The sequence below is a fragment of the Lissotriton helveticus genome, chromosome 9 (genome assembly GCF_964261635.1).
Source record: "Lissotriton helveticus chromosome 9, aLisHel1.1, whole genome shotgun sequence".
In the NCBI taxonomy this organism is placed as follows: Eukaryota; Metazoa; Chordata; class Amphibia; order Caudata; family Salamandridae; genus Lissotriton; species Lissotriton helveticus.
The window spans coordinates 1,196,972,898-1,196,998,472 of record NC_136070.1 but is presented as its reverse complement, the minus strand read 5'-3'; the positions used below and the strand labels follow the sequence as shown (position 1 = coordinate 1,196,998,472).

At 50.6% G+C, this 25,575-nt stretch overlaps 1 protein-coding gene across 1 annotated transcript in view; it reads right to left on the bottom strand.

Annotated features, from left to right (window-relative positions):
* Positions 1-25,575, bottom strand: part of ARL8B (ARF like GTPase 8B) — a 145,221-nt gene that overhangs the window by 105,522 nt on the left and 14,124 nt on the right. The window lies entirely within an intron of this gene.

Below are 25,575 nucleotides of genomic sequence, written 5' to 3'. Positions count from 1 at the left end.
CGTGCAGTGTACTTAAATAAAAGGTAGGACGTGTACAGTTGTGTCTTACATGTCCTGGAAATGAAAAACTGCTACATTCGTTTTTCACTAAAGCTAGGCCCATCTTTCCCATAGGTTAGTATTGGAGCTGCCTTGTAACATCTTACAAGTGTATTATCCAATTTGGAGCCGACAGAGCTGGAGTTTTGTGGGACGGGTACTAAAACATATCTACCCGAAATTTACATTGTACCGTATAGCAGAAGGCAAAGAAAGAGGAGGACTGTCAGTGAATAGCATTTTAATTAATCATTAATAGTCGAAAAGATTTAACAGACCTGTCATACTGCATATTAGCCATAAATAGAGGATAGTACAGGGTAAAGGGATTATTATTAAAAACTGGTAATATGGCGGCAACTTGTTAAAAGGTGAAGGACAGCCATAAGACCTGGCAGTGAACTGCAAGTCTCATCGTAGCAGGCCTAGCTGGGAGATTAAACCTTGGCATCACATTGAAACAGAGGAAAAAGGATGCTATTCCGCTGGAACATTATCAAAGGATATTTTTGTGTCTTACCATATTATTTGGTCTGGATGTGTACTGGAACTGTGCGCACATATGACTGATGTATGTGCCCATTCATCTCTGGTGAGAGAATGTAAAATAAAACAAGCACTGAAAATGCAATAGGTCTCGCATTAGAAAAGTTGTAGCTACTGGTCTTGTAAATGAAAATTTTTATTTATGTGTTGGTTTTTAAAATAGCTAAATTGATAGCTTTGTCATTTACAATGCCAATAGTTATAACTTTTGCGAATGTGACACCTATAGCATTTGTAATGCAACATGTTTTGTATTTACGTGACTTAGATGGCAGCCCTGGTGGTTAGACCACATCTGCGGTTTACCTGCAGCACAGAGTACTACTACATTAAGTGGTGTGACAAGCAGAAGTAAAAACTCCAGTTTCTCTTGAAATCAGAAGCACGCTAAAGGGGGAAACAGTAGTGAAAGGACACATGCTCGGTGTGTAAAATGTATTTAGGACTCGATGCGTATATATTTACAAAACAAAATCACAACATCTGTGCTTAAGTTGGGCTTCAATACTACACATTTTCCGTTACTTGGAAATTTTAGAATATGTAAAAATATAAGCCAGCTTGCCATTCCCTCTTCCCCGCCACCACGTATGTTATGAAAACTGAGACTGGTATAAAAAAAATCGGAGCATTCAGTGGAGGCTGGTAGGGGACAGGGGGGTGGGGGGTGGGAGGGTGCTAGGAAAACAAGACGGAGGGAAGGAAGAGAAGGGGAGGGGGGAGGAGAAAAGCGACACAGCGGGCAGGGGAGGGGGCGGAGCGGGGAGAGCCAAAATTACAGAAATGCAGCTTTCCAAAAGCAATAGACAAAGTGCTGCAGAACTGGAAGCTGCCGGAGCCGCACTCAATGCACATTAGGACTGGAAGGAGAAAAGCGTAACTTCTCACGAGCCCAGTTACTTTCACAGAAAAATCGGAACATTCAGTGGAGGCTGGTAGGGGACAGGAGGTGGGGGTGGGGGGTGGGAGGGTGCTAGGAAAACAAGACGAAGGGAAGGCAGAGAAGGGGAGGGGGAGGAGAAATGCGACACGGCGGGCAGGGGAGGGGGCGGAGCGGGGAGAGCGGCGATGAGGGTGTGAAGCAGCAGGGGCCTTTGAAGTGAAGCTAAGCTTCACTTCAAAGGTGTGGGAGGAGTACTGCTGGGGAACAGATGGCGATTTGATGATGTGCACGCGCATTTTAGGTCAATGCGCTTGCGCATTGACCTAAAAGCGCACAGGCACAGCATCAAATCGCCAGTCAATCGCCAGTCTAGGTAAAGCTTATTTAAGCCCCTATAGTCTCGCTCTGCTCAATGCGCATGCGCATTGAGAGGCGAGACCTAAAAATATATAGGATGGATCCAAAGCCAAAATCAACAGAAATTCAGTTTTTGAGTTACCGAAAATTGGCTGAATGTGGAACACTGACTTGTGGATGTTTAAGAGGCATTCTGCATGTCAAGGTTGCTCAATCACACACTAAAAGGGCCAGCTATTCGAAAGACTTACAAATAATACATGGTTACTTGACGGGCCCTGGGTACTCGGAAGTGAGGGGCATAGTTTCCGAACGGTGCTCCTATGCAGTCATTCAAGTCAAGCAACTGAGTTCATCTTATTTTTTGAATCACCCCTTGCAATAGAGGGAAAGTGCAGATGGAGCATCATACAGGTTTTGTCACCCCAGCACTAAAGTGTTTAGATAATGGTGCAGTACTGGGCCAGGCGAAGGAGCAGAGCAGCCTCAAGTGCCCTTAAATAACCCACTCCTTAATCACTGCAGAGCTTCTGCCGCATCTTAAGGACACATTGTGTCCTTACTGTCTATGCTTTAGACTTTTAGAGGAAACGGGCGTGGCTTGGACGCCGGGAAGATTGGCGGCGTGATCCTTCGCTCTTCCACAGCGACAGTGAAAAATGAAACTGGGAGCTGCGGACACAAGGCATTTCCTGACCTGAGAGGCGTCTCAGGCATCGGAAGGTTTCCTCCGGCCACGGCTTGAGGTTGAGCCGGCTCCGGACACGGGAAAGGTGAAAGCAACCCTCATCCGTCTCTCCCGCGTGAGGGTGCGGTGAAGAGACGGATTTAGCGGCGGCCCGAACAACGCGCTTGCCTGAAGCGGCGAAGCCCTGCATGTCGCAGGCAGCACCAGTGATCGACGGAGGTGACAAACGGGTCTGAAACGGAGCCCAGTGAGTACACTTCTGAGCGCAAATTAAGCAAAACTGAGCTTTTGACGTTGGTGACTGGTGTGAAGAAATGGCTCTCAAGATGGTGGCATAACGTTTGTGACGGACAGTTGTCCACATTACTGGCGATCGCTATGACAGGAAAAGGTCACTATAACTGGCAACTGCTATGCATAACAACTCTCAATAATGTACACTTTCTAATTGAGTGGGTGTGAGCTAATGGTATCACTGACGCAGCATCGCAGCACAAGGCTTTGAATGAGGATCACAATGGTTGCATCAGTAAACACCGGCGATGAGTAAAAATCTTGGAGCAACACACTGACTTTACTGACGGCTACGAAAACCCGCACGCTAAAGCAGCACCGGTATATTTTGGATTCTAAGACCCACCAGAGCCTCTTAACGAGCGCTTCACTACGCGCACAAAATGGCGGGCGCCAACTAACTTTCAAGCCCAAATACGAGCAGAGTGGCAATGTAATTACATTTCATCTAAAAAACGTGTAATAAAAGAGCATCGTGGTATGGAGCAAAATGCAGAATTGAAAAATGCTTTGATGTGTGTGACAAGTGGTGCGCTACGCGCTGTCTGAAGGCAATAGGTGTTTCATGAACGGTTCTTTTACGTGTGCTGCTAGCTGAACTTCCACTATATAAAGCGAGTGCAGTGGGTCATCATACAGCCCGAGGCCATACGATAATGACACCCGATCATTCCTAAGCGTAGCTGGGCAAGATCTGACCTATAATTGCACTGAATTCATGCCGTTGATGGTCACGTACAAAGTGGCGGACGCCGGATATAAAATCAGTATCTCATGTGCAGCCGCATAATGTGAGTGAAGCCCGACGAGATGAGGTTGATGTATGCTACTCGATGAAAATAAGTGAGCATATGAGAAGCGGTGGAATATTGTGATGCAGATTGTGACTTCGGTACCAAAGGTGGATCATTAACTCAACAGAGTGCTGTGGTAGTCTATTTGTTAGGCTGCAGCGGGTCTCGACAAACAGAACAAGCCAGGCAAGTGGCAAATTTATTGCGGTGCTACTGAATACTCATACAGTTGACCACTGTCTGTCTAACTTGGTGCCCTAAGCAAGACGGAAGAAACATGGGTGATAAAGAAAATAATAAAGGTCTCAAACGTCCTAAGGCTGAGCCACCAGGCCCGTTATCACCGTTCAAAGGCAAAAAGGACTTTGGTGAAGCCATGGACACCATCTTGAGTAGGCTAGAGGAAGTGCGAGACTTGGCTAGGTCTACAAAAGAAGAGGTAGTGGCCGTCAGGCAAGATATTAAAGACATTAACTCCAGAATAACCGAAGCTGAAACGCGGATAAGTAGGCTTGAAGACTCAGATGTTAAGGCCTGTGAGGCTCTCAAACATCTCACTATAGCCTCTGACCACGTCACGAGGAGACTCTTCGAGTTAGAAGACAGAAATCGGAGGGGGAACCTTAGAATCGTTGGCATTCCAGAAAATTCAGAAGAATCCCATGGTTCTTGCATTGCCTTCTTGGAGTCGTGGTTCGCACAAGCAACCAACCTCACTTTCACCCAGCCATTGGAGTTTGACAGAGCACATAGAGTGCCAGGCAGGATTACAAAAAGTCAAAAAGGACCGAGAGCCATCATCTGCAAACCCTTGAGGTCCCTTGAGGTTCCAACATGTAGAGCAGATTTGTGCGCAAAAGTAACCATGTTCTGTGGAAAGGAAACAAGATCTACATATCACAAGACTACAGTAAAGAGACTGTGGAAATAAGGAAAGCCTTCCTTGCACTACGACCACAACTGCGAACATTAGGTCACCAATATGGGTTTGTCGGACCGGCTAAATTCAAAGTGACCATGCAAGGAGTATCACACATATTTTCAGATCCACATAAGCTCAAACGCCTGCTGCATAACTCAGAAGAAGCACGTATGGACGTCTCGGCAGCAGAAGCAGCGGGAGCATCGGGAACTGGCTAGAAGTGGTTACTCTTGCTTCTTCTCCTCAGGTTGCTCCTTTTTGCTCTAATGTTTTTGCCCTAACGCTTGCTATAATGTTTGGCACGCCTTACGAACTCACATGTTCTAGGTTTCTGTAGTTACCTTGTGAAGGTGCGGTAAGTCACCTCACAATAATGTAGCGCAACAGAGACATCAGAGTCGTTTGCAATAGTAGCGCAAGTCAACAGACAATGGTCAATAGACAATATTGCAATAGTATGATGATCTCTCTCTGCCATGTAACTGCAGAATATGTTCTACGTTATGCGTTATCCTATCACATTACAGCTAGTCTGAGATGTGCTGATACCTTGGGGGAGTCATGCTAGTGTTACCTTACTTACATATTGCGAGTTGCAGTTATGTTCCTTCAGGTACTCAGGAGCACTCCAATCTCCAGAAATTTCTATGGATACTACAAGTTATTACACCATATAACTATGAATGTAGTGGGCTGTTCGACTTATTCATGATTCCTTTTGAAGGTTTTGAAGTTTAAGAATCTCATTTAATTCCCAATGCAGGTCGATTTAAGAATGTTGCTAGGGGGGGAGGAGCTACGCGCGGATCCAAGATGGACCACCCTCATCTATCCTGAAGCTAATCCTGATTTGGACGACTGGTATTTCTTGCTGATGCCCTGCTGATACCAAAAACTTTTTCTGTAATTCGATTTGGCCGCCGGGAACGGGACTTGCTGCACCTCGTAGTTTGAGGCCTATAGCGTAGGCCAACCGGGGGGTTGAGTTCCCGAGATACCCAGGTGGCAATTGAACAACAACGGCTGGAGAGACACTTCTGCTGCCCCTGTGGTACTTTCGGTTTCGATTTTGGCTGTTGTTGACGCCCCCTCGGTGCTGATCTATACTGCTGCCCTGGTCTGGTCGTTGACTCTACTTTTGCCGTCGATCTTTGCCCTTCCGACTTCACAGGCTTGCCCTAGAGCGGATTATTTTGGCCCGATCCCTGAGGTCCTGTCGGAGCTCGTCGCCTATCATGGCGGGCAGGGCGGACTCTGAGCGGCGCACCACCAGAGGCCCAAACCGTGGGGGGGCTGCCCAAGCTCAGACTATTGATCGCTTTACTCGCCCGAAGGGATCCCCAGGTGGAGCGAACAAGGCCCTTGGGGAGACTGGTGACGATACGCCTGCGTCTGAAGAGCCAACTTTAAGGGATGTCATGGGCGCCATTACCAGTATCCAGACCGCGATGGGCCAGCAATATGAAACACTAGCCACTAAGTTGGACACGGTGGCGATTGAGGTCAATCTTATCAGGATGGATTTGGGACGAACTAATGAGCGGGTCAAGACCCTGGACATCAAGACGACAAGCCTGACTACGGATGTCTCGGATCTCCAGACCAAGGTCCGTACTCTCCGCACGGCGAGGGACTCGTTCGCCCATAGACTGGATGATTTCGAGAGCCGGGCCAGGCGTAACAACGTTCGCATCGTGGGTGTCCCGGAGAATTCTACTGATGTGCCTACGGACCTCTTGGTGGAAGACCTTATCCGGAACCACTTGGCACCAAAGGGCCTCAGTAACCTTTTTGCTGTTGAGCGTGCTCACAGGATTCCGGGTGGGAAGCCCAAGCTTGGTGCCGCTCCGAGGCCCATCATAGCCATGATTTTTAATTTTCGAGACAGAGACGCTATCCTGCAGGCCTCCCGTGTTAATGGCCCTACTAAGTTTGAAAATGTGTCGATCAGCTTCTATCCGGACTTTACGCAGGCTGTACAGAAGCAACGTATGGGCTTTACGGGGGTGAAAAGACGTCTTAGGGACTTGGGACTGAAATACGCCATGCTTTTTCCGTCTCGCCTCAGAATTGAACATGATGACCGTGCCTTCTTGTTCGATCAGCCCGAGGTGGCCAGTGACTGGCTTGACAACTTGCCGACGCAACACACCAGTCCGGAGAATTCGAGGGGTGCCGAGGGCGGCTTGGAAGAACAGGAGTAGTGAGTCTATGCCGACGAGCCAATTTCTGGACGCTTTGCAGTGGCTCTGTGATAGCACTATTTGTACGATGTAGATGCCCTGGGGTGGGGGGGATTCGGGACTCTTCCTCCTCGGGGGATTTTTTCTCTCTCTTCTTGTAGGTTAGTTTAATGGGGCGACAGGCACACTGCAAGTTGGGGTGGCTTTTTGGTCTACCGCAGGGGTGCAGGGTGGGGGGTTGTGTGTTCAGGGTTCCTTGGGGGGTGGTGGGGGGTCTTTTCTTGTTTGTTTGTTTCGAGGCTACGATTTGGTTGGTATTCTATTCTTTGTGCCTGTTTCGTGGTGGGGGGGGGGGGACTGTTTTTTCATTTCTGGGATGGGGGTAGGGGGCTGAGAGTGTTGAGCTGGAACGTTAATGGTCTCGGGGATGGGATTAAACGGGGGATAGTGTTGCAGTATTTGAAGCGGCACTCCCCGGATATCGTTTTACTACAGGAAACACATCTTGTGGGTAATACGTGCCACGCACTAAATAGACGGGGCTACCGTTTGGTGGCCCACTCTGGATTCACTACTGGATCGAGGGGGGCGGGCGTCCTGGTTAGAAATTCCCTCCCCCTCGAGATAGATGATAGGGTGCTGGACGATAGGGGTCGTTATGCCGCTGTTGTGGGTCGATGGGAGGGGCGGACGATCTCCATTTTGTCTGTGTATGTTCCCCCTGGTCTACAGTCCACTACGTTTTCTGATTTGGGTGGGGTGGTCCTCGGGCTTGTTGGTAGTGGGTGGCGATTTTAATTCGGTCGTCAGTGGAGAGGAGGATCGTAGCCCTCGTAGGACCCTCCCCACGTCGCAGTTGTGGTTGGGGAATTTTTTGGACACATTGGGATTGGCTGATTGTTGGAGGCAACTTCACCCTGGCAAAAAAATAAAAAAATAAAAATAAAAAAGAATGTTGCTATGGAGGCGAAGTTTGTTGTTGTTGTTCCTGAATCGCCATGTCCTATTTCAACAATTGGGGTGGGATGGGTGGGTTGAGGGAGATGGGAGAGGAGGGGAGGAAGGATTGGGAATGGGATGTTTTTTTCTGTTGTTTTTTGTCTCAGCTATTGTTTTTATTCGCACTGGTACTTACGCTCACAACTCATATTGGATACACACTAGGCCCAGAGTTTATAGGCCATCACCAGAATGCTCGCAGACCCTATCTCTTAGTGTTAATGTCGGCCGTGCCGTGCCCTGTCTGACAGACTGCTCAAAATGGGGAAGTCACAATGGAGGTTGGTCAAGAGATTAAATAAGGATCCTGTCACTTCTTTTAACAAGAGCGCACCAAGGTCTGGTGTACTCAGACACACACATTCGTCCTCTGATCTTAGATGGTTTGATGCACACTCAAAATGACACAAACAATTGATACGCCCATAGGGACGCCGAAAATTGGTAACTTAAAAATCCTATCACTCAATGTGAAAGGCTTGAACCAACCTGTTAAGAGACAGAAAATCCTAGACTACCTACGTAGGCAGAAAGGTGACATTGCCCTGTTACAGGAATCGAAACTGGAGGCCAAATTATTTCACACACTCAGGAACACATTTTTTTACAGAAGTGGCAGGGTCCGAAGCAATTAGAAAGAAGAATGGGGTGGTAACATTGATCGCTAGGAAGGCTAATGTAGAAGTCATTTCATCAACAACGGACACCAAAGGCAGGTGGGTCACGTCCAAATTACTTCAGGATGACACGGAGTTCTATATCACGAACGTTTATGCCCCAAACACATGTGATCCATCATTCTGGTCAGAACTTACAAAACAGATGGACACTATCCCCGACACAGCGGTACACATCCTTGCAGGTGACTTTAATTTACCGGCTGATCCCACCCTAGACAGGGACTCTAAATGCCCTTTTCGCAGCAATAAGGCACATAAGGCCTTTACCAAATTATGTAGCAGATTTCATATGATAGACTCATGGCGTCTACAAAACCCAGATGGGAGGGACTACACGTTCTACTCCCCTCCACATGACTCATTCTCACGAATTGATTATATTTTCATCACTAAAAATGCCATAGCCAGAATTGAAGACACAAGCATAGAGCCGAGGGTTATATCGGACCACTCTTGCATCTCACTCACGGTCTCTAATATAAAGCCGACTCTCCGCCAATCCTTGTGGCGTCTAAATGATGAAATACTTGAGGACGAGAAACACAGGAGCGGGGAAACTACAGATTCCACCCGTCGGGAGGCTCTGAAGAGCACTATACGAGGCGTAATCATTAAACTTAAATCCGCCATAAATAAAAACTACAACGCGGCCTTGGAGACGCTAGAAGCTGACATTACCACATTAGAGGCCAGCTATGTACACAATAGGGCAGAAGTGACTCTAAACAAACTCACTAACCAAAAATACGCTTACAACAAAATAATAAGTGAACGGGCTGGGGTGTGGCTAGATAGAAAGAAGCGTTATAAAGTGTGTTAATCTAATAAGGCGGGGAAAGGGCTAGCGGCCTACCTGAAATTTAAGATACAGAAAAACACAATCAGCTCACTATTAGATGATAAAGGAGTGACCTGTGCTGACCCCCTTAAAATCGCCGATATATTTAAGGACTTTTAAGAACGTTTATATGAGAGGAACAAAAGTGTAGAAAAAGAGAAGGTTGAATATTACTTAGATAAATGTGATCTGCCTACCCTCCCTTTAGAAGACCAGGAGGTGCTTAACAACCCGATAACACAAACAGATGTGGCTGAAGCTATAAAATCACTTCGCTGCGGGTAAGCCCCAGGACCGGATGGGTTTACGGCCAAATTTTATAAATGTTTTTCCTCGACATTGGCTTCCCCATTGCTTCATATGTTCCATGAAATTAGCGAAACGGGAGAGGTTAGAGGCACAGGCGGAGGCTGTCATAGCAGTCTTACCGAAAGAGGGCAAAGATCCGAAGCTCCCGAAAAACTATAGACCCATCTCGCTCATTAATTTAGATTGCAAGCTTTTAGCTTCGATCCTGGCAATCCGACTTCAGAAAATTATGCCGAAACTTATCCACCCCTCAGAAGCTGGCTTTCTGAAAAATAGACTGTCCAGTGACAATACTAGAATATTGGCTCACGTTCTTGAAAAAGCTAAACTTCTCTCTACTCCCACTGCAGCGATACCATTGGACGCAGAAAAAGCCTTCGACAAGGTTGATTGGACGTTTCTGGAGGCTGTTTTAAATAAATTTAACTTAGGCCCCTAATTTATAAAAATGGCCTGTCCCTCGGCCAGGGTTCGACCGGGAGGTGCTTTCTCCTCTTCTTTCAAATTACAACAGGGAACAAGGCAGGGATGCCCCCTGTCACCTTCGCTTTTCCAGTTGGCCATATGTTAGACGGGGACCCTGAGGGTCGGCCGGATACCGAGGGAGAGATCCCCGAGGGGGACCGTCTCCGGCGATCGTACAGACAAGTACCCTCCCTCCCCACAAACAGGCACCACACCAAGTCGAGTTCAAGGCTTTATATAAGGTTCTTAAGGCAAGGATATCAGCGATACAGGATAACTTGGACCCGGGGGTCCTCTCACTTCTAGTCTCTGTAGGGAAAGGGGGTAGCGGGACAGTCTTGGTACCGGATCGGTACAGGTAGTGGTAAAAGGCGAGCTCACAATCCTCGAGCTGGAGGGTCTGTGGATCGGGCCGCGGCAGCGCCAGCAGGCCAAGGTGATAGTCTCATAAAGCAGAGGGCCGCGGCAGCGCCAGCAGGCCAAGTCGATGGTTTCACGAGGCAGAGGGCCGCGGCAGCGCCAGCAGGCCAAGACGATGGTTTCACGAGGCAGAGGGCCGCGGCAGCGCCAGCAGGCCAAGACGATGGTTTCACGAGGCAGAGGGCCGCGGCAGCGCCAGCAGGCCAAGACGATGGTTTCACGAGGCAGAGGGCCGCGGCAACGCCAGCAGGCCAAGACGATGGTTTCACGAGCAGAGGGCCGCGGCAGCGCCAGCAGGCCAAGACGATGGTTTCACGAGGCAGAGGGCCGCGGCAGCGCCAGCAGGCCAAGTCACGGATGAGTTCTTCTCCGGGCCCCCCGACTCCAGGATACAACTGCCTTCCTGGTCTGGCCCTGCCCCAGTTATAGGTCTGGTCCCCTTTGATGTCCGGACCCTCGCGCCTGGGGGCCGGGAGGTCCGGGATGAGGGAGTCCAGACACCCAGCAGGGGGGTGGAGCCAGCGCCCAGGCGGCCTGGGGTGATCGACACCTGGCGGAGGAGAGCCGATGACGATTCCTTCTCCCATTGACTCGCCAAGTGGTCACTCTGCCTCCTGGGAGGATGGTGGGGCCTCGATGTCGGGGCCGGCCGGGCCCGGGGTTAGGGTCGAGTTGAGGCCACGCGGCCTCGTGCTGCAGTGCCCCAAGATGGCGGCCGGGTCGATGTCGTGGGGTAGATGGTGACCCGGGCCAGCTGGGTCCGGAGCTGGTGTCTTGTAGTGGAGGGATTGCAGGGTACTTCGGGTGGTCGTTTGTGGACTCTGGCTGGGGATGCAGGGAGAGCCAGGGTCCTGGTCCCATTGCGGGGAGGGGGGACAGCTCGAACATGCGGCCTGTCCAACATGCGTCCCCCCCAGCTGAAGGCGGGGAGAGTCAGCCATCTTCCTGGGGACTCTCCTCGCTGAGGCGGAAAAAGCGTGACAGGCCGTCGGCGTTGGCGTGGTCCTGGCCTGGACGATGTTCCACCGTGAAGTCCATCCCCTGCAGGGAGATGGACCAGCGCAACAGCTTCGGGTTCTCCCCCCGCATTTGCATCAGCCATTGCAGGGGTCGGTGGTCTGTTTGCACCCGGAAGTGGGTGCCGAAGAGGTATGGCCGGAGCTTCTTGAGTGCCCAGACTACAGCGAAGGCCTCCCTCTCAATGGTGCTCCAGCGCTGTTCTCGGGGCAAGAGGCGTCTGCTGATGAAGACCACCGGATGGTCGACCCCTTCGGTGTTGAGTTGGGAGAGGACGGCCCCCACACCATGATCGGAGGCGTCCGTCTGCACAATGAATTCCCGGCTGTAGTCGGGAGCTTGGAGCACGGGGGCCGTGCACATGGCGGTCTTTAGCTTCTCGAAGGCTGATTGGCAGTCCGGGGTCCAGTTGACGGTTTTGGGGCTCTTTTTGGAGGTGAGCTCTGTGAGGGGCCCCACGATGCTGCCATAGTCCTTCACGAACCGCCGGTAGTATCCGGTGAGCCCCAGGAAGGCCCGGACCTCCGTTTGGCTCGTAGGGGGTTGCCAGGCCTGGATGGCAGCAATCTTGAGTTGGAGAGGGGCCACCAGCCCGCTTCCCACTTGGTGTCCCAGGTAGGTCACGGACCCTTGGCCAACTTGGCACTTGCTGGCCTTGATGGTGAGCCCGGCTTGCTGGAGGGCGTGTAGAACCTCCCGCAGGTGGCGGAGGTGGTCGGTCCACTGGTGGCTGTACACAGCAATGTCGTCCAGGTAGGCGGCGCTGAAGTCTTCCAGGCCCGCCAGTACCTGGTTTACCAGCCGTTGGAACGTTGCCGGGGCGTTTTTCATGCCGAAGGGCATGACTTTAAAGTGGTAGTGCCCGTCTGGGGTAGAGAAGGCGGATCGTTCTTGGGCCCTAGGGGTGAGGCCGATCTGCCAGTAACCCGCTGTTAGGTCGAGGATGCTCAGGTAGCGGGCGGCCCCCATCCGGTCAATTAGCTCGTCTGCCCGGGGGATGGGATGAGCGTCGGTCCGGGTAACTGCATTCAGCCCTCGATAGTCCACGCAGAACCGGAGCTCAGGGGCAACGCCCGGGGCAGCTGCCTTGGGAACCAGGACGACCGGGCTCGCCCAGGGACTGTCTGAGGGTTCGATCACTCCTAGGGTCAGCATCTTGGACACCTCGGTCTGGATGCAGGCTCGTACCCGGTCTGGTACGCGGTATGCTCGGTGTCGAATAGGAGGGCTGTCCCCGGTGTCCACATCGTGGAGGCACCAGGGGGTGACTCCGGGGGTGAGGGAGAACAGGGAGGCGAACTGCCTCAGGAGCGTTTGGCAGTCTTGGCGTTGCTCCGGGGACAGGGCCTCGGAGAGCTGGACCCCTTCCACTGAGCCATCCTGCTCGAGGGCCCTCAGTAAGTCCGGAAGGGGTTCGGAGTCTTCTTCTGTCCCAGTATCGGTAGCCATCAGGAGGCTGAGTTCGGATCGCACAAAATGGGGTTTGAGCCTGTTGGCATGGAGGACCCGTAGGGGGTTCCGGGCAGTCTCCATGTCGATTAAATAGGTGACGGGCCCCTTGCGTTCGATTACCTTGAAGGGCCCGGACCATCTGTCTTGGAGGGCACAGGGCTCAACCGGGGACATCACCCAGACCTGTTGTCCAGGTTCGAACTCAATGGAGGACGTGTGCTGATCGTACCACCTCTTCATGTCCTCCTGACTGGCCTCGAGGTTGGCTTTGGCGGTGTCTCGGAACCGCCGGGTCTGGTTGCGGAGAGCCAGGAGATACCGGTAGATGTCCGGGGGAGTTTTCTGGGGAGGCTGCTCCCAACCTTCCTTGACTAGGCTGAGGGGGCCCCGGACGGGGTGCCCGTACAGTAGTTCAAAGGGGCTGAAGCCGAGGGACTTCTGCGGGACCTCCCGATAGGCAAACAGGAGGCATGGAAGCAGTACGTCCCACTGGCGTCGAAGGGGTTCTTCTAGACCCATAATCATCCCCTTGAGGGTGCGGTTGAATCTCTCGACCAGTCCGTTTCCTTGCGGGTGATAGGGGGTCGTGAATTTGTAGGTGACCCCGCATTGCTGCCAGAGGGACTTCATATATCTGGAGATAAAGTTCGTGCCCCTGTCACTGACGACCTCCCGGGGGAACCCCACCCGGGAGAAGATCCCCATCAGGGCCCGGCCCACCACGGGGGCCGTCACAGTCCGAAGAGGGATGGCCTCGGGATAGCGGGTGGCGTGGTCTACAAGGACCAGGATGAACCGGTGTCCTTGGGCTGTTCGAGGGTCGAGGGGCCCCACAATGTCTATTCCCACTCGTTCAAACGGGGTGGTGACAACAGGAAAGGGTTGTAATGGTGCTTTGATTTTTCGGCCACTTTTTCCGCTGGCCTGGCAGGTGGGGCAGGCCTTGCAGTGGTTGGTGACATCCTTCCGCATGTGGGGCCAGAAAAAATGGGTCACCAGGCGGTCGTAGGTTTTATCCTGCCCCAGGTGTCCGGCAAGGGGGACATCGTGGGCTAAGTTCAGGAGGAAGTCTCGGAAGCGAAGGGGCACCACCAGCACCCGACTGGCCCCTAGTTCTGCAATTTTCTGCTCGCTGTAGAGCAGGTCTTGGTCCCAGTAGATCCAGTGGGCCCCCGAGGTATCCCCGGTGCTCTGGGCCAGGGCTTGCTGCCGGAGTCCTTCGAGAGAAGGACAGGTTTTTTGCTCGGCCCGGAATTGTTCCTGCGTGGGGCCTCCCTCCTGCCGCCATTGTGCCAGGTCAGGGACGTCCCGAAGCTGGTCGGGTCCTTCTTCGGTTTGGGTCAAGGGAATGGCTTCTGGGGCGGCCTCCTCTGGGATGAGCGCGGGAGGAGGTTCTGGCCACTCGGGCTCTTCTGGGCTGGGGACCGCGCGGGCGGTCATGGACCGGGTCGTGACGCAGACCCATTCGGGGAGGCCAAGCATCCCCAGGTGCTCCCTCCGTTCGACAGCTGCCCAGGGAGAGCTTTCAAGGTCGTTTCCTAGGAGGCAGTCCACGGGGGCATCATCGCGGACAGTTACTTTTAACATCCCTGTTACTCCTCCCCACTCGAAGGGGACGCAGGCCATGTGGCATAGGCTTTCGGAGTTGTCGGCTGATCGAACAGGGCAAAGAATGTTCGGCAAGATTTGGTCTGGAGTGACGAGGTGGCGTCGGACCGCCGTTACACTGGCCCCGGTGTCGCGGAGGGCTTCCGCCCGGCGACCATTGATGTTAACCCATTGACCGTACTTCTGTGTGTTGGCGGGAAGGGGGGCCCGCGGAATAATGTCTCTCTCCCCTAAGCAGACCAGTGCCATGGCGGCGGGTGCCCATTCCGAGGGATCGGTCTCGTACTCCTCTTGGTCTTCCGGGATTATTTCTTCCCCTAGGGCCGCCGCTGCAACTTGGCGGGGAGTCGTGTTCGGATTCTTTGGGCAGTTGGGATCACTGGCGTAGTGGCCGGGTCGCTGGCACCTGTGGCACGTAATGTTGGCCCGGAAACCGGCCCGGACGGCAGGGCTTCCCCGGCCAACCGGGGTCGAGGGGTTTCTGGGGGGTGACGAGGGGCCGGGGTCTCTCCCCCGACCCTGACTTCCTCCTCCCCCTCGGGGGCGATACGATCTGGATACTTCGCTGGGTGCGCTCCGGCCAACTCGGGTGCTTTCCCACCGGTCGGCTTCGGCGGCGAGTTGTCGAGGGTCGGTTAGCTTGCTGTCCAGGAGGTGTTGCCGGAGCTCCACGAAGCAGTTGTTCGACAGGTGTTCCCATACGATAAGGTCAAAGAGTTGTTCGTAGGTGGTTACTTTGTTGCCCCTGATCCACCCCTCGAAGGCTCGGCTAAAAAAGTTCACGTACTCCACCCAAGTTGTACCCGGAATCCGTTTGCAGTCGCGGAACCGTTGGCGGTACATCTCAGGTGTGAGCCCGTATCGAGTGAGGAGGGCGGCCTTCATGTGGTCGTAGGAGGTCATTAGCTGGTCCGGGAGTTGCAGCAGGGCGTCCCGCCCTTCGTTGACAAACCTCCCCCATAATCCGGCTCCCCAATCGCTTCGGGGAATCCGGTGGGAGGTCATTGCCACCTCATAGGCTTTAAACCACTGCTGGATATCATCGTTCTTGTGGTATTCCCGGATGACATCTTTGGGGATGTGAACCTTGGGCTCGGTCGAGGCAGACGGGGTCGGTCGTTCGGGGAGCCCGAGGTCTTTATTCTGTTTCTGAATCTCCAGTGCTTTGAGATTGCGCTCATGTTCGTACTCTAGTCTCTTTTCCTCTAGCTCCCTCTGTCTTTGCTTGTCTTCCCGCTCTTCCCTGAGCCGTAAGTGTTCCAGGGTTATTTTTTGTTCTGCCAGCTTGAGTTCCCCATCCAAGCGAAGTCGGGCAAGTTCTAATTCGTGGAGTCTGGTTTTTTCTCTTTCTCGGATCTCTTCCAGGGAGAGATCCGCTCTTTCTTTAGTTGGTGCGGGGCTCGTTTCGGTTGTTTGTGTTCGGGGTACGGCCGTACCCGTTTCTGCCCAAGCTTCTAGGGCTCGTTTGAAGTCTTCCTTTGTGCTAAGACCTGTGGTTGGAAGTCCAAGTTCTATGCAATATTGCTTCAGTTCCCGGTGGTTGTAGTCTTCCAATTTTTCCATCTGAAATTTTTCCGTTGTTCCGCTCTCTATTGACATGGTTGTTGTGTGTGGTGGGGCGAGTGACTTTCTGTACGATTATGCGTAGGTTCGGATCCCGTCGCTGGCCACCAATGTTAGACGGGGACCCTGAGGGTCGGCCGGATACCGAGGGAGAGATCCCCGAGGGGGACCGTCTCCGGCGATCGTACAGACAAGTACCCTCCCTCCCCACAAACAGGCACCACACCAAGTCGAGTTCAAGGCTTTATATAAGGTTCTTAAGGCAAGGATATCAGCGATACAGGATAACTTGGACCTGGGGGTCCTCTCACTTCTAGTCTCTGTAGGGAAAGGGGGTAGCGGGACAGTCTTGGTACCGGATCGGTACAGGTAGTGGTAAAAGGCGAGCTCACAATCCTCGAGCTGGAGGGTCTGTGGATCGGGCCGCGGCAGCGCCAGCAGGCCAAGGTGATAGTCTCATAAAGCAGAGGGCCGCGGCAGCGCCAGCAGGCCAAGTCGATGGTTTCACGAGGCAGAGGGCCGCGGCAGCGCCAGCAGGCCAAGACGATGGTTTCACGAGGCAGAGGGCCGCGGCAGCGCCAGCAGGCCAAGACGATGGTTTCACGAGGCAGAGGGCCGCGGCAGCGCCAGCAGGCCAAGACGATGGTTTCACGAGGCAGAGGGCCGCGGCAGCGCCAGCAGGCCAAGACGATGGTTTCACGAGCAGAGGGCCGCGGCAGCGCCAGCAGGCCAAGACGATGGTTTCACGAGGCAGAGGGCCGCGGCAGCGCCAGCAGGCCAAGTCACGGATGAGTTCTTCTCGGGTCTCTCGACTCCAGGATACAACTGCCTTCCTGGTCTGGCCCTGCCCCAGTTATAGGTCTGGTCCCCTTTGATGTCCGGACCCTCGCGCCTGGGGGCCGGGAGGTCCGGGATGAGGGAGTCCAGACACCCAGCAGGGGGGTGGAGCCAGCGCCCAGGCGGCCTGGGGTGATCGACACCTGGCGGAGGAGAGCCGTTGACGATTCCTTCTCCCATTGACTCGCCAAGTGGTCACTCTGCCTCCTGGGAGGATGGTGGGGCCTCGATGTCGGGGCCGGCCGGGCCCGGGGTTAGGGTCGAGTTGAGGCCACGCGGCCTCGTGCTGCAGTGCCCCAAGATGGCGGCCGGGTCGATGTCGTGGGGTAGATGGTGACCCGGGTCAGCTGGGTCCGGAGCTGGTGTCTTGTAGTGGAGGGATTGCAGGGTACTTCGGGTGGTCGTTTGTGGACTCTGGCTGGGGATGCAGGGAGAGCCAGGGTCCTGGTCCCATTGCGGGGAGGGGGGACAGCTCGAACATGCGGCCTGTCCAACACCATAGAACCCTTCCTATACCAAATCCGTAATAACAATAGCATTCCTGGAATTGCCATTAATGACTGTGTTATCAAGCTCACGGCGTACGCAGACGACGTTTTAGTCATGTCTGAGAAAGCAGATTAAGCAATACCAGCCCTGATGTGCACCATAGAGGATTTCTCAGAGGTCTCTGGTTACTCCTTGAATAAAGATAAAACTGAGGTAAAACTATTAAATAATATAGGCAATAAGGAGATCTTGGGGAATTCCGGTTTAACTTGGCAACCGGACTGTTTTAAATATCTAGGATTAGATTTTGATAAAGACCTAATTACGACATTACGAGTCAACGAAGAGCGCCTTTTAAAGAAAACAACAAAATTACTAGATGGTTGGTCCCCTAAGTTTCTGTCGTGGTGGGGGAGAGCTGAGACCCTGAAGATGATGGTAACACCCTTGGTAAATTATCTGGCGAGCATGCTTCCTATGACGTACACGGATGACTTCCTGCACAAAGTGGATAAACTGTCCGGTACATTTTTATGGCAGGGGAAGAAGCCCAGGGTATCTATGAAAAAGCTACAGCTACCTAAAGATAAAGGCGGCCTGGGGCTTCCCAATTTTAGACACTATCAATCAGCATTCTTGTGCAAACAGAGAGAATCCTGGTTTGTCGAGGACCCATGGTATACCCCACTTTGGATAAAGATAGAGAAATCTATTATTGGCAATGCACCCCTTCAAGCACTGCTCACCATGGATCTAGCGCATATCCCTCATTCTAAATACATCATGCTGAACACTAGGCGAGCTCTTCTAAGACTAGATCAAATACACACGTCCGGTCCAAAGATAAAAAAAACTACCTCCATTGCCTTATGGTATAACCCGGCTATTCGAATTGATGGGAAATCCCTTCACTGGGAGCACTGGTCTGCGAAAGGCATAAACATGGCGTCTGATCTATATGACGGGCGCTCACCACTCCCGTACTCGGCGATCCAGGCAACACACTGCCTTACGCCAATGGACTTCTACGCTTTCCTAAAGCTGAAAACAGTCCTGGCTTCACGTTCACTTAAATCCATTGAACCAGGGCTTAAACCACTACTAACTCGTCTCCAAACTGCAGGTCATTTCGTATCAAAAGTCTACAAACTACTTATCCCAAAAGCCGGGAAAGCACAAAAACGTAATGAACTCAAATGGGAGGAAGAACCCAATAATACGGGAATTGAACTTGACTGGGATAGGATTAACGCAACTGCTCTTGTGAACAAAGTTTCGCCGATCCTATTACAAACAAAGTTTATGTTGCTCAACAGGGTGTTCTGGACACCCCAAAAACTGTTTAAACTTAAACTAAGGGATACCCCAAACTGTTGGAACTGTAATCAGGCTGAAGGTGACCTGTCACACATGTTCTTTCATTGCCCCTCCCTAAATAACTACTGGAATAACATTTTCAACTGCATAGAACATATTTTTAAAATCAAGCCGCGGAGAGAATTTATCTATGTCATATTAGGTGCTTTAGACCCAACTGTGGCTACTGATTATGATCGACAACTGCTAGACCTGCTTCTCACCTTAGCATGTAAGGTTATATTATGTAAATGGAAGAATGCTGAAGAAGTCTCCTTCAGGATGTGGCGAGAGTGGGTCTCTTGTATCAGAGGAGTTGACAATAGCGCCCTACAATCCTCCCCTTGGCGTGCATCAACTAAGAAACTCTGGAAATCTCTTGATGCTTCCTCTTTCGATCCTCCATAGTATGATTACTAGTCTCTCTTACTTGCAGGTATGTGACCCGAATATGCTCTATGAGACATTATTGTTGACTTGCTTCCTCCTACACTGTAGTATTACGACACTGACAAGAACTCAGTATGGGCTAGATTTGATCTCTTACTGTAAAGTACCAACGTATGTGCTGTGCGCTTTTTGAAAATTGCTTTTTAAGTGTTTGTGTATTCTATACTTTATTTACTTTGAGTATATTTGGTTCAGTTTGTGGAACAACTCCGTGGCTGTGCAATACAGGTATAATGCCATAATGTACATCTTTACAATACTATTTATACATCCGTTGTCAAGCTACTTCAGTGCCAGCTACACCAGTACGTATTGTATGACATTTTTGTATTGTGCTTTTTGTCTTTTTATCCTTCTGTTCTTCTTATGTTCTTTTCTTCAATAAAAAAAGATTTGAATTCAAAAAAAGACTTTTAGAGGAAACACTGGCAGCAATTAGAAGCATAAACATCCGTCTACCCAGAAGAATACCGTGAAGGCTAATGGACCATCAGTTATAGAGTTTTGCTCCAACTGTACAATGCCCCATTATTTTATAGTGTGAATTTAAAGCTCCTTTTGTAGAAGGCTTCATTGTGTGAAGACATCACACATGCAGAGCTTCTCTTGTAGAATGTTTAGTATTATAAATGCATGTCTGCGTGGACCTGGCGGTCCTTTACACTGTTAATGATATTGGTTTAAGACAATAAAATTAGGCCGTCACAAGATCTTGCTTTAAACTTTGGGTCTCTATGGCTCCTAGCAAATCTTTGGGACACTGCTCCACTATCAATACATCTCACAGTCCAGGTTATCTGTAATTATCTACTGCCCGCTTGTACAGTGAAGAAAGAAAAAACTATGACAGCAGAATCTCATGCTTCTTTGCAAAGCCAGGGAGTGGCTTCCAAGCACAACACGAGGATACATACCCATATACACATATTGGAGATTAGAACTTAAGTATTATTAATCAAGCAAAACAATCAGAGGGCACCTAATACATTTTAATGTCGGTTACCCAGATCCTGCTGGTGTCCTCTTTATAGTAAAAACAAATCAAATATATCTATCCATGGCACAGTGATACACCGGCATGAAGGGCTATATAAGTAACCATCATAACAAAGGCTGCATCTTGTGGCCTTTTCTAGGAAATGAACTCTTCAAAAATATATATTTCACAGTCATTGAAAATTCACATTTACCATGGAAGGAACCCATACAGAGTCACATTTAGAAAGATCCTCTTATGAAGCAGAAGCCAAACATAAACAAGCATTTACAATGCAACGGTTTTGCCTTTGCAAAAGTTAGAGCTATTGGCATTGTAAATGACAACTTTTTTATTTATGTGTTGGTTTTGAAAACAGATAAATAAATGGCATTGTCATTTTCAATGGCAATAGCTTAATCTCTCGCAAATGCCACACACACACCCATAGAGAGCCCCCCCACACGCACACAGAGCCCTCCCCCACACAGAGCCCCCCCACACAGAGCCCCCCCCAACACAGAGCCCCCCCACACACATCCACACAGAGGACCCCCACACACCCACACAGAGCCCCCCACACTGCGAGCCCCCCCACACAGAGCCCCCCCACACTGCGAGCCCCACAAAGCACATATTACTGTAACTATTTGAGGAGATAATAGGTGCAGTAACAGCAAATTTCACAGGGCCTTATTCTGGGACAATCTTACCAACAACTAAAAGACCTGAGGGGCATTTTTTTGTTGCTTTCTTAACGGCCCATTATTACAATTACTGAGCACTTTACTAACCTGGGTCATCAAAACTAGTAGCAGAGCTCAATTTATCCCGGTTATTGCAGTTGATGGGGCAGCTGGATACCACCGTCCTGCGTACCTTGCCACGTGCCTGCTAGTTGAGTGTAGACTTTTCTACTTGTACCTATTGGTCGTCTGCCTCCTTGACTTGTGGCTGCTACATTACCCATCTGCACTTTCAGAGCACAGCAGTGACACTTAACTCCCAAAGTCTTACGGTAGGTGGAGCCTGCTCTGGTGCTACCTTTTTGAAAGTGAAATTGTTTGCACACCTACCCCACCTATTGCAGCGATGCCACGCCAGTAGTGACCCTTCTTCGCAATAAAACACACAAATAGGAGGTTTGCACGGCTCCCCTCCGTTTGGCCGTCAGACCTGTGTGCAAGCTGCTGCCAGATGCACTTCCTGCGGCTGAAGGGTCGGTGTGCCGGCTGCATCGGGCTCCCATCTCTTCACGTGCAGCAGGGCAGGCATTGATTGCATTGGTCATCTTTCCCTGGAGAGGATGCCAGTGGTAAGCCTTGTGGAAAGCCCCACGCACAAGCGTTTTCTGTGCTGAAACTGTGTATGCGACTTGTTACCCATCGTCTTTCACCTTATCGGCCGCTGATGCTGTCTTGGTATATTTTTTCTCCAGGCCGTGCCGGACGGGCCTCTCGCAGTCAGTTCAGGCCAGGCGGTGCTGCTTGCCAGCATCCTCTCGGGATGTGTTTTTTTATTTTTTTTGCAACAGCGTCAAGGTTTTCTTTGTAAGGCTGTGTTTGAGTTTCAGCATTCCTGCGATAACGACGAGGATGCGTGTATGGGGGGGGAGAGGGTTGGGGGCTCGTCGTCTGTCAGGGATGCATCACAAAGTAAAGCTGGCGACCAGTGAATCTTATACAAAACAATTCTCCAACCTGCGTAAACACCAAAAATAAAATGTTTGAAAAGGTGGGAATTAGGCAGGCGCCTTGCAACATTTTCCAACTTGATTCGTGCATTTATGAGCAGCTTAAGCCTGCTCTTGCGGCCTGTATTGCTTAATGGCATCCTGTCTGGAATGCAGAGCTTGTCCCTGCCACTCAAAATGCTGGGATTGCTGAATTTAACTCCTATTTGCCTGCACACAAGACTCCGTGAGTGCGAAGCAAGCCTATGCTGCAGATAGCCACAGGTTGCTTGCATGCCTGTCTTTGTTGAGGGCGGGTAGCGGGTGTTTGTTGTGTTGTTGCATAATGCAGTTGGGTATTAATCACTTTTAATTGTCGGTCACCTCATTCTGCTCCTCTGCTCGGTCCCATCATTGTGGGCGGACCAGCTACCAGGGATTAAGTATTTCTGCAGGCGTTCCGGAAACGTGTCTTTACTCTGCCTACTTTAGTGGTTTGGCAAATAGGGTTTAAGACCGTCAAATGTGAAGCCAAGCCATGTGACCGGTCATAAGAGCAAGGAAAGACACGGAAGCGGGGGGGCGGGGCGGGAAAGACACGGAAGCGGCAGGGGGACGGGAAAGACACGGACAGGGGGGGGCGGGAGGATCACGGCGCACACGCACTTTTATAAACAAAATGCTCCTTACCTGATCGCCTCGTGGGAACTCGAATCTCGCAGCCAACTCCAACAACAGACACTTGAAAAAGACGAAAACAAGCCGACTCAAAAAAAATAAAATAACACACACCCTCCGCCGCGATGACGATCCGAAGTGGGTGGAGAGGGAAAAAATCGCGGGAACGCCCCCGAATCTGGTCCGGCCTTGACGGACAGATCCGGCTCCCAATGGCTAGCCTCCATTTATGGAGCTAGCCAATGGGAGGAGGGGGCGAGGAGGGGGCGGATACCCGACCCCACAGAGAAACATAAGGATTTTGCTAGCGCATGCGTACTTCGTACGCATTGCCAAGCAAAACCTAAAAAAGGATATCTGCACTGTTAAAAGCATTAACCCGAAGCATGCGAAGTGACATCTCAGTCTCTTGATTCGTCTTTACAGACCATATACATATTCTTTCAAGAAGTGAAGCTTCCTTCACCAGAAAAAGTACTTTATAGAAAAAATGCTCAACTGTACTCCCATACTCTCTGATTTACTGCTCTTGCATCTTCTTCAATAACTTTATTTCGGTCACAGTGGGCCATAAAAGTACATGATAAAATACACAGAGCAGTACATTTCAATAATAAATAACAAAGCATATCACTGACAAGCACAATCATATATATACACACCTATTTACACTTGTAAAACCATCACTTTTAAAAATCAGATTAAACCGTTCTCAATAGTTATCGGAAGTGTACATTTGATTTCATAATATATGTGAGTCACAATTTATTTCATTAAAAGGTTTCTGTGTTTTAGCCACATTCCGTTTAAAAAACGGGAGATGGCAAAAACGATAGGAGGGTGCGTGTCGTATTTTAGTACACTAAAAGCATGGTCACATTCTCTAAAACCCAGGTTCCTGCAGATTGGTTTCACCCACCGATTGCGCCCCGACTGGTATTCAGGACAGAAAAAGAAGACATGAATTTCGTTTTCAAGATGGTGTTTGCACGCTGGGCACTCAGTGTTTTTTTTCAGGTCCCATTTTCTAGTAAATTACCTGAGCAGCAGACTACCCATTCTAAATTGCATGTACAACTTCCTTGCCAATGCTGGCTAAATCCGGTCAAGGAAGTCCTCCTTTTTATACTCCTCTTTTATTTGAAGGAACTGAGAAGTCAGTCTGCCAACTGAGGAGCTAACATGAAGTACCAGTAAATTATGCTGCCTATACTGGTATACCAGATCCACCCTGGATAATACCGGGCACGATACATCAGACGATCCCCAAAGCTCTGGTAGGCCAATCCTGCCACAAAGTTCCTTAATGTGAGTTAGCCACGGGATTTTCTTCATTCTAATTGCAACCCACACATCCCTGAACTCATTTCGGTAGGAAGTCAATTCAGGGACAGACCAAAGTTTTCTCCAGTAAGTGAGTGGCCTTAGTGCCACCTCCTCCTCTATAGGGAGTAGCCCTAGATCCAGCCTGAGAGGCACTAACGGGGTGCTAACTGGCAGTCCTAACAAACTCCTCATAAATGAGTGTTCGGCCCTGGTTAGACTTGTAGGCCTATAGTGCCCCCAAAGTTCCGCCCCATATATAGAAGCCGCTCTCACATGTACTTTGAAAATTTCTACAACTGGAGCGGCAGGCTTGTAAACAAATACTCTGTGCATTTTTGTTAGCCCGCCCACCGTTTGTGTCAGCTTTAAAGCAGACTTAGCTACTTGGGCATCCCATCCCAGATGTTCCTCGAGAATAATACCTAGATATTCAAAGGTCTTTACTCTCTCTAGGGGAGTGCCATTCAAAACTGGGTTTGGGCGGGTCTGCCTTGGAGGATTAAAGATCATAAATTTGGTTTTAGATACATTTATCTCCAGGCCTCTTAACGCACATAAGTCTGCAAAGCCATCCAGGGTACGTTGAATGCCCATTGATGTCCTGGACAGCAGCAAAGTGTCGTCCGCGAACATCAATGCAGGTACCCTACCTGAGGCTAATCTTGGGGCATCGATATCCTTGACACCTAATAGGTAATCTATAAACCCGTTGATAAATAAACTAAAGAGGGTGGGAGCCAGCACGCACCCCTGGCGCACCCCCTTTTTAACCGGTACACGGGCTGTCAATTCTCCATGTTTCCCACATCTCACCTGGGCACAAGTATCTGTGTGGAGCATTATTAGCACATCCAGGAGGTATAATGGGATACTGAGATCCAGAAGAACTCTCCACAGTTTATCCCTAGGGACCAGATCAAATGCAGACCTCAGGTCCACAAAAATGAGGTAGAGGCTGCCACCCTCCACACTCACTGTTTTCCAATAGAGCACCTGAAGTCGGAAAATCTGGTCGATAGTTGACGTGCTCGTTCTGAATCCGGCCTGGAGATCTAATTTTCCTCTACCCAGACCTGGATTCTTTCCAAGATTATTTGTCCCATCAACTTCTGAGCTATGTCTATCAGGCTGATAGGCCTGTAGTTTGAAGGTAACAGGGGGCAGCCTTTTTTGTGGATGGGAACTATCTCTGCACCACGCCAGGTATCCGGGGGTCCATCCCCATTAAGATGGAATTAAACAGGACACAGAGATAGGGGGCCCATATTTTCGGTTCTGACCGAAATAGGTCCCCTGGAAGTTTGTCAAGCCCGGGCGCTTTATTGGGTAATAGCTTGACGATAGCAGATTCCACTTCAGTGATGGTAATCTCCTGCACCCCCCCCCCCCCCTTCCCCCAATCGATACTCATGGAAGGGGCCCAGGGTTGAAGGAGCTAAATCGTCATTGCGCGAGTGTGCATACAGGGTTCCGAAATGGGCTTCCCATACTGCTGGAGCTATGTTGGGGGTTATTGCTGTTCTATCCTCCCTCCCACCGTTACTAACTATTGCCCAGAAGGATTTCAAATCCTTATACTGTAAAGCTGTTCTCAGATCTTCCCATTTATCAGCCACCCAGGTCTTTCTTTCCTGTTGGATCACCTGCTTATACTGCAACCGGAATTCCTTAATCCTTGGCTTATCCTTGGCCTTAATAGCTTCAATTAAATCTCTTTTCTTTTTACGACAAATG